The sequence below is a fragment of the Haliotis rufescens genome, unplaced genomic scaffold (assembly GCF_023055435.1).
Source record: "Haliotis rufescens isolate VD_foot unplaced genomic scaffold, xgHalRufe1.0.p SCAF_9, whole genome shotgun sequence".
Classification (NCBI taxonomy): Eukaryota; Metazoa; Mollusca; class Gastropoda; order Lepetellida; family Haliotidae; genus Haliotis; species Haliotis rufescens.
In genome coordinates, this window is record NW_025964383.1 from 8,139,042 (window position 1) to 8,151,383 (window position 12,342).

General features: G+C 38.9%; 1 protein-coding gene across 1 annotated transcript in view; it reads left to right on the forward strand.

Moving 5' to 3' along the window:
* LOC124148561 overlaps positions 1 to 12,342 on the forward strand; it is a 58,204-nt gene that overhangs the window by 533 nt on the left and 45,329 nt on the right. The window lies entirely within an intron of this gene.

A 12,342-nucleotide genomic window follows, 5' to 3' on the forward strand; every position in this document is an offset into this window, starting at 1 on the left:
ACTTTACTATAGCCCTCGAGGATAATGGAAAGGTATAGGAGCAATAAAAAAATTAGCCACCGCAGCTAAGGTATCTAAAGATTTGGCCAAGGATTGGTTAAAGAAACAAGCGATGTGGCAAATATACTTACCGGCACCGCGTTATATACCGAGGAAGAAGTTTGATATTTTTACAACGAATGAAGTTCATCAGGCTGACCTCTTGTTTCTTCCTCATGATAAGGTAAGACGCAAAACGTATAAATACGCTTTAACCATAGTGGATATGGCTAGTCGCTACAAAGAGGCTGAGCCATTAAGCTCGAAAGATTCAACAGATGTAGCTAATGCATTGAGTCACATATATAAATGCGGACCACTAAAATGGCCTAAGTTATTTCAAGTAGATCCCTGGTTGTGAATTTATGGGATTGGTAACTAAACTGTTAACAAAGCATGATGTTGAAATCAGGCAAGGTAAAAAAGAGGCCCACCATAGTCAAGCTATCGTTGAAAGATTTAACCGTATATTAGCGGAACGTTTGTTTGGCTATCAGTATGGGATCGCAATGAAATCCGAACGATTGAGATCAACCGAATGGGTGACACGTTTATTAGCTAATGTATCAGCGCTGAATAATGAAGTAACGAGATTAATCGGGAAGAAACCATCCGATGCGATTAAAATTAAATCTGTGACTTCCGAGTCTTCAGCACCGAGGAGAGGCAAAGAACAAAAACTTCCGGATAGAGTAAGCGTAAGATATTTAAACCAGCCAGGTGAAGGAGGCCTACATTGCGCAACCAATCCGATTTGGTCCCTTAAGACATATAACACTAGTCGGTTGGTTATGACAGAAGGAGAGCCTATTCTTTATTATCTTAAAGATGGACCGGGCAGGGCATTTGTATGAGAAGAGTTACTCATAGTTCCCAACGATACAGTATTACCGCCTAAATAACCATAAGCATAGGTAGTTACACCATCCTAATGAATCCATCTCTTTGTATCTAAGGGGGATAATGATGTCTTGTTCATTCTTAATCCATATATCCTATGATTGTAACTTCTTAAAGAGTTCATCTCTTGTTTGAATGTTCTACCGTTGAAGAATGCTTCTTTGTACTGTTCGTGTTTGATATACTTTTTCACCACATACTTCTTAACACCCTTAACTTTTCTTATCTCTCCATTATCGGACTTCTTTATAGAATACATCTTAGGTCTTAATCCGACATACTCCACTGTAGGAGTCCCAGCACATTCATCCTTCATCTTACCTAGTACCTTTTTATTCACTTAGCTGTGCAGTGGATTATCTTTTGGGTAATAGCTTGTGTCGTACATATCTATTTTTTCTGCCATATCTTTATACACATCCTCGGTTTCTCCACCATATTCGAGGTTGGCGAACATGATTTCGATACCATCTTAGATGGTTGACTCGATTACGGTGTGTCAGGATGGGACGTATGGCAGGGCGTCGTGGTCGAATCCCGTACTGACGTAAACGATTCCTGACAGTGTTGGGATGCATACGGCGCAGTCCAAGAATTGTCTGGGACGTCGTTACTGCCGTTTGGAACCTGTGTCGGAGATGTATAACTAGAATCCATCTGTCCTGTCTTGGCGTCGTTACTCGGGGACGTCCTGAACATGGGTGGTCGGCAACGTCATTTGTGTTCTGATAACGCCTCACCAATGCCGATATCATGTTACGATGGCATTGGAAATGTGTTGCCACCTGTTGTTGCCTCATTCCCGCTCGGATCATTCCAATGGCTTCATGATGCTGTGCAGCTGTCAATCTTGGCATGATTTGCTTGTGATATGCTTGTGTCTGCACCTGAGAAGTTTTGAATTTTTGAATGACCACAGATCATGCTTTCCAAAGTGACAGCGAATTTTGAGTTGCACATGCTGTGTACAGCTGCACAGGATGCACATGCAGTAACACATTGCACGTCCATAGGCCCCCATCAATGATTGCTGTGTTCAAACCTATCTTTCATATATGGACGGTGTGCCCTTATATCTATATTTTCTCCATGCACAGTTTCTTTATGTGGCAAGTATATATACAATATAAGACATTTGTCTAAATGGTTAAATTTCCATATATCTTATTGGTCGCTATATAAGTGCAATAATCTTGGACGCGACGTTAAACCACATTTCACCTCAACTCACCATATATCTTATTCTCCCCAACCTATTCCTCTCGTTGATGTAATCTCTCTTCTTAGCATAAATAATCTGCTTCCTAACCCTATCAGCTCCGTGTTTCTTACATAAACAATAACAATATCTGACACCTATCCCACATACAGAACACGTATAATTTACATTTCCTTGTCTGATGTAAAAAGCGTGAATACCGCAATATACACCAACGCATAGTTTCTGACATTGAATTGGCTTCCCCACGAGTGTTAATCTACACAGATTCATGATTATACACCTATCATATCATCTGTCTAAATGAAAAGCGCATATCGAGTCTCTCAACCAGCCAGATCTATTTATAGCTTATGCATAATTGTGTAGCTATAAATAGCAACTGCAGAAAACCCAAACACTATAACTGCTATCTCATGGTCCTTCTGAGCCTCTGATGGTGTATAAAACTGAGAGAGTGTTGGCCTCGGCATTGGGTCAAGTGTCTTTCCATAAACGAGGAAGTATTCGTGCATGGCAGATTCAACATCCTTAAAAGTTTGAATTGAATGTCCTTGTTTACGCAGTTTATCATTTATAAAATCTAATCTCTCCATTCTACCCCTGGCCCATTGTCACTGGGCTGCTTCGAGTTGTTCTAATGCTTTATTATGTCGTTTACGCTCCTCTTCAACTTCTTTAGCATTTGATTCCCTCAGAGTAGAAAATATATAATTACTCCCCGAAAAAGCTAGAGCATTAACAATAGCTCCACCGACCATCATCACAATTGTTGCCATGATGTTTTGAACTGTGTTCAATAATACTATGCTTATAAAATATTCAAATGTTTAATTACTTCATTATATCTTCTGGGATAAGCCCTTGTTTGATGAGCATATCCTTTGTTGCCATTGCTAATCCTATATCAAGAATCATCATACCGATATCATAACCATTAAAATCTAGCTTTGGTGGTGTGGCTTTAGTAATCATTTTAGCTATACGGTCATAGCCAATGGCCGAGCCACTGACCACCGCTGAATGAAACATTGCGTTTACCAACATTTTACCGTCTGTAACTGGAGTAGTCATTACATGAGGGCTTAACTCTAATTGAACCTCATCTAATTTTTGAACTTGTGACGTTTTCTCTTCTCCGGTCTTATAAAATAACCATACCACTGTTATAGCAACAACCCTTAGTACGTAGGGGGCCCAAGTTTTAATCGGACGACTATGTTCAGTATTATGCATTAGTTTCGCCTTCCTCGCCAACCCACCCTTCCTACTTTTCGTGGATTCTTAGTCACTCTGACTTGTTGTGGTGATTGTGCAATCGCTGGTATTTCCTCATTCACTTGTTGTGGTAATTCCTCGTTCACTTGTTGTGATACAATCGGGGTTTGAACTTGTTGTGATTGACTCTCCATTATTATTAAGTGGGCACATATGTTTAAATTGACAATACCTAGCCGTTATTAAAGCTGTGGTGATTGGAGCTAAGAATATTCCGTATCTATGATAAAACTCACAGCTTACTGAGCTTATAGCGTTTTCGATAAATGGGTCTTTCTCGAGAGATTCGCATAAATACGGGCGATGTTCTGCCGGGATAGGGGAGAAACGTACTAGCTACGACTGTATACAGTTGTAACATAGCCGAAACTATTGTTTTAGTCATGGTAGCTCCCAGTCTAGACTCGTAATGCGCGTACATTTTTTTATATCTTCATCGGTCATGTTATCAATTTTTTAAATGTTATAATTTCCCCCCAAATATAGGGAACATTTTCCACCAGCTGCCAAAGCGGCGAGTCTTTTTCCATGTTTATCTAAGGATTTATCTACATCTTGATCTGGCTCATCTTTGAGCATTTGTTCGATGAGTTCGTCTCATTCCATAATGTAATATATAAGGAGATATTTAAGTCTAACATAATGGAATATAACATATCCAATACAGCTAGAAATAATAAACTGTTGAGAAAGAATTAGCATTTCAAACCACATTATTACATAACAACCGCGAATGTTCAATTTGCAATATTTTTGCTATATTTGCTATAATTTTGCCATAATTTTGCTATTTTTGCTATAATTTTGCTACATTTTGCTAAGCTATTGCATAAGCAGCTGGTTGATCGGTTTTTAATACAAGTTTACAGTGCTTCGTTGCTGCTTACAGTTTTCTGACTTTATCTCGTTCGGACTTGGTATAAATAACATCATTTTCGTGTAAACATTCCTCGAATGGATCTCGGTCTTTACAATGAAACAGGGCTACCCATTTGGTCTGCTCTCTGAGATCTTTCAGGACAGAGTTGTATTTTTGAGTAAGTACCCAAACGCTATGTTTGAGTATGCCGTCCGGAGAATGCTAAATATGAAAGCATATCTTTCTTTTTGGTTAGTTCTTTACTTGCACTACAATCGTCTATTACAAAAAGGGTTGATTCTCCTTTGTATTTTTAGTGCCATACTCGTAAACAGTCTTGTAAACGATCGCTTGGATCAACTCTGTGTACCCCATCGTCATTCATTACCCAATCTCTCGATAGGTATGTTTTATTGACATTTATAGTCGCACACAAAATAATAATATGGTCGAAAACGTCCAAATAATGACTTTGTAAAATATCTAGAATAAAAGCTGTTTTTCCACAACCCGTTTGCCCGCAGATGATAGCGCAGTTCGGTTCTTTGGGTAAAAGATTATTAATAGATCGCTTGCACGAATCTTCCATTCTGTATATTAAGCTGCGCGTCCATAATAACATACAAATATATATTTAATTTACCATTGGATTCCTTGAGCTTTGTTATCGGCATAGTAACACCCTCGCTAGCATTTTCTATTCTCCGCCCACTACCGTGTAGTTGGTCATCATCCATGGTTCGCATGTCGAGCCATAGCACGTACTTTGTGGTGAGGTATTCACCCATCGATACATACCTGAGACACAGATCTTTCACGACCGTGTTAACTTCTGGGCTTCATTTTATAGAAGGGAGTTTTTTAATCTCATCACATTGTTGATACGCTAGCATTCCTTGACTATATAGTTGATTAGGCATGCCCTCGATAGTCAATTCTACTTTTGTAATCTTGGGATTGTAGAACTTCTCGATATTTCTTTTAAAAGCTTCAGAAAGGTCCTCGAACAACATTAAAATACCCTTCAACGATCTCGTGGGGATGTTTAGATTGATATTCCACGTCATATTTTTTTTGCTCCTCGTGATCTTTCGATGTCGAAGCACACCATCGTACAAAATAGCTAAACTTCCGGTATGCTGGTTACGAATTTGACTGGCTAATTCGGAATCTGTTACCATATCATACTCCAGTGAGATATTGTCAATGAAATAGCTAGCATCTTCAGCAGCTCTGATTACTCTACCGTAGTCATTAAAAGTGAGTTCGTATTCTAACCTATCACCTAGGGATGCTTGATAGAAGGGCATGTGGGAATCTAGTAATTCAAAGTCTCGCGGAATAAAGAACCGGTTACCTAATGCATCAGCAACAGCGAGATCTTTAACGATGGTATTATCACCATTATCAGCACCCACACGCTGTCTTAATGTGTTCCGATTACTAATACCCTGGTACTGTAAGTTTTCCCGCTCTTTATCTGTTCTCCAGAGATCCATGTAACAGAAATATACATCACTATCGTTGATACTCAAAACCTCATTACCGCTAATTTTAATCGCGATTTTCTTAACAATCGCACAACCTATGTTCTGAACAGGCTCCCTGCTAGCATCTGTAGAATTCAAACTAATCGTAAATGCTAGTCGGACAGTTCCCGGAACTAACTCATGGTGTGCGCCGAGATTAGGAAAGCGAACCAGAAGCGTTTGAATCTGATCGATGGTACTCAGGTTATTAGTTATAGTTACAGACTGACGAATTGCTTTGACCCCTAATGGATCTCAAAGTCTACGTTGTGGGTTTAACTTGCGTCCGTATTGCGAAGACATTGTTATATTGAAATTATGTAACCTTATGTTTAATATAAAAATGGATGATTTTAATCTAGATGACTTTGATAACCCTAGTACAATCGAAGAGGGTACTGATGAAACCAGCTTTGGTGGCATGAATCTTAACGATGAACTTTTACAATCAACCGTTAATGATTATTACGATACCTTTAAAGAAACCCCAATTGTCATGGCTATTCAAAGTTTACGATAGATAGTAAAGGAATATTGTGACTACGCGGTGAACCTGATATTGACCTTCTACATTATCGTACTTGTAAGCCCCTAGCTTTGTCTACGATAGCCACTAAACACAGAATCAACATTGTTTGTAATGAATTAGGTTTTGTAGACTACTTTTCGCGAAGACTACTAAGGTTCTTCAGACTGTGCGTGATGAACTCGGTACCATAGATAAATTGAAAAAAAGCTCGAAGCTGGCCTCGGACGGACTCGGAGAAATCTTGGATACCTACTACGATAATTCCATGGTCAGTGTACCATCCTCAGAGTTCAGTATTAGGGAATTACGAGGTCTTGACAAGGCAATGCAAACAATTCGGGGAGAACTCATCAATAATATAGCCAAGCTTTTCCGAACTCGACAAGCACATAGCTTATGAGAAAACAAAACTTGAACAGGTGAGTGATGAATTTAGTAGACGTCGCGTTGCAGAAAGATTACATGACTTACGAGATGAAAGATCGGCCCGCCTTGAGGCTGCTTTGAGTAATAGAAAGGCACTTCGTTCACAAATCAGTCGAATTCGAGAAACTATTGATCAAGTCCTCAACGATGACACTACACTGGCTGATAAAATTAGAACATTGTTCAGAGAACCGGGGATAACCATTGCCAGTATTTTAACCGCATTGGGATTTATTATTTCGACTTTGACTCTCGCATTAACCGGTGGTACAGGAGGTGGTGCACCGCCTAGTGATAGGGGTGGTATAAAAGAGTGGATAAAAAAGCATTTAAAAGCATTAGGTTCAGCACTGGGAAAGCTCGCTGGGAAAGCTCGCTGGGAAAGCCGCGTCTGCACTTCCCGGTATAATAGGGAGTGTTGTTTCCTGGCTCTTGAATTTATTAGCTAAGACCACCACTTGGCTTAGTCAAAACTTGTGGGCACTGATCGTAGCAATTGCAGGGCTGTTGTACGTATCCGCTAAGAACTAATTAACCAAATCATGAGTAAACCAGCTGCGACTCCACCTACTATAAGCGCTGTTTTTTCATCGATATGTTGTTGATTTTTAGCCGCAATATGCCGTGGCATTTGTGGTTGTGCGTCAGTAGATGTGTTAGTAGATATCTGTGGCTTGACTATTCCCGTTTCGCCTGTGTTTGTTTGCGTTATTAATTCGGTGTTAATATCAGAATTTATACCCGTTTTTTGTTGATCGGTAGCAATAACAATTTTATTATTATAGCCTATCACTTGACCGATCTTAAGTTCCATATTACTCGGAAAACATGTATAGTCCCGGCACATAAACGTAGTCTACTTTGGATTGAGCCTACTGTAATACATCTTGATAACGCTTTATAGAAGATGGTATGTCAACCGGTGAATTAATAGCATCCTCCACGTTTGCACGTTTGTGCATCGAGCGCCATCCCTGAACCGATAATTCCCGTTCGTGTTTGCGATTGTGCACCAAGAATTGCCCATACATAAGTTCTTATTGATTCATTAACTCTTACAACTCCTGGGCTAGTAAAATTATTTTCTGTTTTATCATTAAGAAATTTATTCCAAGCATTTCCAGGTGGTTGCCCCACCTTTTGGATGGTGAAAGCAACACCACCCTTAAAGTTCATACGATCATCTCTCCACTCGTTACTTGAGAGAGCAAAGATCGGAAGAAGCCGACCCCTTTTCAGTAAATCATCGCTGACTTCTTTAACAGAGTGTGTACCAGCGTATGGAATACCTAGACCATTGTTAACTCCACTCAGACGCCAATCTTTACTCATAGAAACATTAAATTCCTGACAAATACGTTCGAATGCCCACCTATTGTACGGATTATTTGATGCATTCCATGCTCGATCCTGTGATAATGGAGCACTAATTTCTTTAAGTATACGTCTAATCTGAAAGTGCACGTGAAATGATAAAACAGACTTATTTAGTTCAAATCTTGGGGCATAATGAGATACACCACATCCTGTTGTGGCACACCATATGGCAAAGTTTAACTGATTCTGCCAAAATTGCATCGGATTGTGAAACCAATCATGCACCATTTTATCAATAGTTGCCGTGAACCTGTATTTTTCAAAGATATCAGGGAATTTAACAAAAAAAATAGCACCAGAGGCACTTACTAAAATCGACTGATTAGTAATGTAAGTTGATTTCATATTTAAGTTATGATATAGTATCTTTGTATATTTCATATGTATGTTACACTCCCAGGAATAACAAATGGACAGTCTATTGAACTGCTTCATACTATTGATAACTCAGCTGGTCAACTTGAAATTGCTCTATGTGATGTAACATATTACCCGCAGTGGACCAATATAAGTGCTGCTAGAGGTAATATTAATATATATATAACTGAAAACAATGTTATACCTGATGGGTATTACAGCGTATGCTCACTCGATGATGAAATTTTTAAGCCTTTGGGAGCTAGTCTCACACAAAATGAGACGAACGGGATACTAATTATAAGCGATGGAGAAAGGGAAGTATTTATTTTTTGGGACTTATCAGAAACACTTTGATTTGTAAGAGAAGGAGAAGAAAGAAAATCGATAGCAATAGAACCCAACCAAACAGTGCATGGAGTTAAATTACCCGATTTAGTTCCCTATAAAGTGTTGTGTATCCATCTTGATCAGATAATATTCAACTCGAAAGTCCTTCTACTCTGTTGAGAGCTATTCCAGTCAAAGATGAAAAATATAATAGCGGTAGAACGGAATCTTTCTCAACATTACAATATAAAAAATTAAAGCGGGGTATTATTTCAGATCTCAAAATTTCTGTATTAGATGTAAAACATCAACCTGTGCATATAGGATACTTGAGTGTAACACTCCATATTATAAATAATGTTTGATTCATCAGGCTCTGGAACACATAACCTTAGACAATGTAATACAATTGCGCTTTCCGATCTAGGAGACACAGAAGGATTCGGTAAACCCAGCACCAATGGCAAGTTATACGCTTAACACTTACAAGATAATGTATACAAGCGGAAAGAAGTTGCATTCACGGGTAATCTAGGAGATTTAAGCGATGTTGACATTAGTAGACTCCATAAAAACACTTCATACAATCTTACTCACAACGATGATAATAAATGGACTATGGTCGAAGCAAAAATCGATGGCTATTGAATATCGTCATTACCCCACCATATGTGATGATGGGTAAGGGACATCAATTAACTAAGATAATGAATAGTGGAATTGTACTCGGGGCTTATATCCCATCAAAACGAAAAAGTGTGTTAGTCTCTCCCCTGACAGAAAACCCAGGTCATATTTAGTCGCCCGGCATAAAAAAATGTTAGTTTAAATTTGGTTACTGAATTCAATGATATTAAAGATAACTTGAGTGCAATACCTAATCTCTCTACGCTTATTATTGAAGTCTTGTTCTGAGATGCACTGGAAGATGCCTTCGAAATATTACCAGGTCTATCTATAAAATGGTTAAAGAAACACCAACGTCGACGTTGCAGTATTATTCATATTGGAGCATCACCCGTTGCAACCCTTGAGGGTGTCCAAATTATTAAAAGTGGCAGCATTTCGCTTGCTAAGATATTCATGCCGTATAATATACATTTGATTAGGTTGATGTATACTCTCAAAACATTTAAGCAAGACCAATTAAAGACTATTATATAATATAATAATAAACACTATGGGTTTATATCCAGCGCTCAATGAGGCATCTGAAAAGTTGGATACTGTTGATGGATTTCGATTACATCAAATAAGCGATATAAACCATCGAACAGAGAAGGAGAGGGGGTTTAGACTTGGATTGTATAAAAAGTATCGAAGAGCCCTGAATGCCCTCGACGGAGTTGACACCGCGCTTGTAACGACTAGCATGGGACTCGGTGTAGCCGGTGTCAGTTTATTATCAACTATAATCGCTGCGCCTATCGTACTTGGTATGGAAATAGCGGCCGGAGTCTCAGGACTGGCAGGAATAGCGATAAAATTCATTTCTCATAAGTTGCAAAAGAAAGCATAAAAACATGATAATATTCGGATACTCACCGAAGCAAAGTTGAACAGCATTGAGGACCATATTTCAACAGCATTAGATGATTGTAAGATATCCGAGGATGAGTTTCGTTTAGTGATGTCAGAACTCACCAAATACAATGCAATGAAGCAGGAGATTCGATCCAATTCTCATAAGACCAGTGGTATTAGTTAAGATGAGAAAAAAAGTTCATAGAACAAGGGAGACAACAAGCGCGTCAATTATTCCGTGCCAAAACCAAAGAACTAGTTGGAGATTAAAAATAGATTGCTTCCTATCATTGGATCATATTTAAATGAATGCTTACGTTAGTAAAAAAAATTATGATTCTTTTAATACAAATCATCACGATTGTTGAATCAGATCATCATTTGGACATAAAAAATCCATCTGTAGTCGTGGCATAGGTATATGAATCTGGCTCTAGTGGAAGTGAGCCAGAACCACTATCATCTATACTACTCTTGGCAACATGTGCTTATGATGCTCTCACTGATATAGTTTACCAATTGACCTCTTTACACACGTACTGGTGTTATCTATCCACATCAGGTGAACCGGCCGAGCCACAGTTTAAGATAACGTTGTTTAACGCGTCAGTTAGAAATAGTCAGAAGCGATATCACAACGATTTGCATATAATCGAAAAACCTTGATATCGGGTACAATGACGTACACTCGTCCAAGCCACAGAGCCTGACAAATTGCCTCTAACGACGACCATGAGGTAATGGTGGCCTAAGGTGACCAGGATCCCCGGATCATAAGGCATATTTCAACCCTCACTTCATTGTTCAGGGATGTGCATATACTCACACCAGAACCCCGTAATGGTATTTAACCCTTATATTTGTGAAACAATTCAAAACATGCAGTTAATTTATTATGTCTTAATACATCGCTAATAACCATTTGAACCTTGGTTTAACTGGATAAAGTTGAAGCCAAGCTTGAACTCCTACTTCCATTGATGCCGTTCATTTTAGTTGCCCCACACACTACCACAAACTAACCTAGCTAGGACACTTGGTGATGCTAAACACAATCATGCTGGCATCTGTATTGTTTTACAGTCAGTATTTGTGACTAAACACCCCATGTCATACACCATCATGCTGGCATCTTCATTCTATTACAGCCACTATGCGTGACTAAACATCTCATGTCATACACCATCATGCTGGAATCTTCAAAGTATTACAGTCTGTACTTGTGACTAAACACCCTATGTCATACACCACCATGCTGGCATCTTCATTGTATTACAGCAACTATGCGTGACTAAACACCCCATGTCATACACCACCATGCTGGAATCTTCATAGTATTACAGTCTGTACTTGTGACTAAACACCCCACGTCATACACCAGCATGCTGGCATCTTCATTCTATTACAGTCAGTATTTGTGACTAAACATCCCATGTCATACACCATCATGCTGGCATCTTCATTGTATTACAGCCACTATGCGTGACTAAACACCTCATGTCATACACCATCATGCTGGCATCTGTATTGTATTACAGTCAGTATTTGTGACTAAACACCCCATGTCATACACCATCATTGTATTATTGTCTGTACTTGTGACTAAACTTTCTATGTCATACACAATTATGCTGGTATCTTCACTGCATCACAGTGTGTACTTGTGACTAAACATCTCATGACACACATCATCATAATGGTATCTCATCGTATTACAGTCAGAACTTGTGACTAAACTTTCTATGTCATACACAGTCATGCTGCCATCTTCATTGTATTATTGTCAGTACCAGTGACAGATCATCCCATAACATACACAATCATGCTGGCATCTTCATTGTATTACAAACAGTACTTGTGACTAAACATCCCATGTCATACACCACCATGCAGGCATCTCATTGTATTACAGTCAGTACTTGTGACTAAACACACCATGTCATACACCATCATGCTGGCATCTGTATTGTATTAC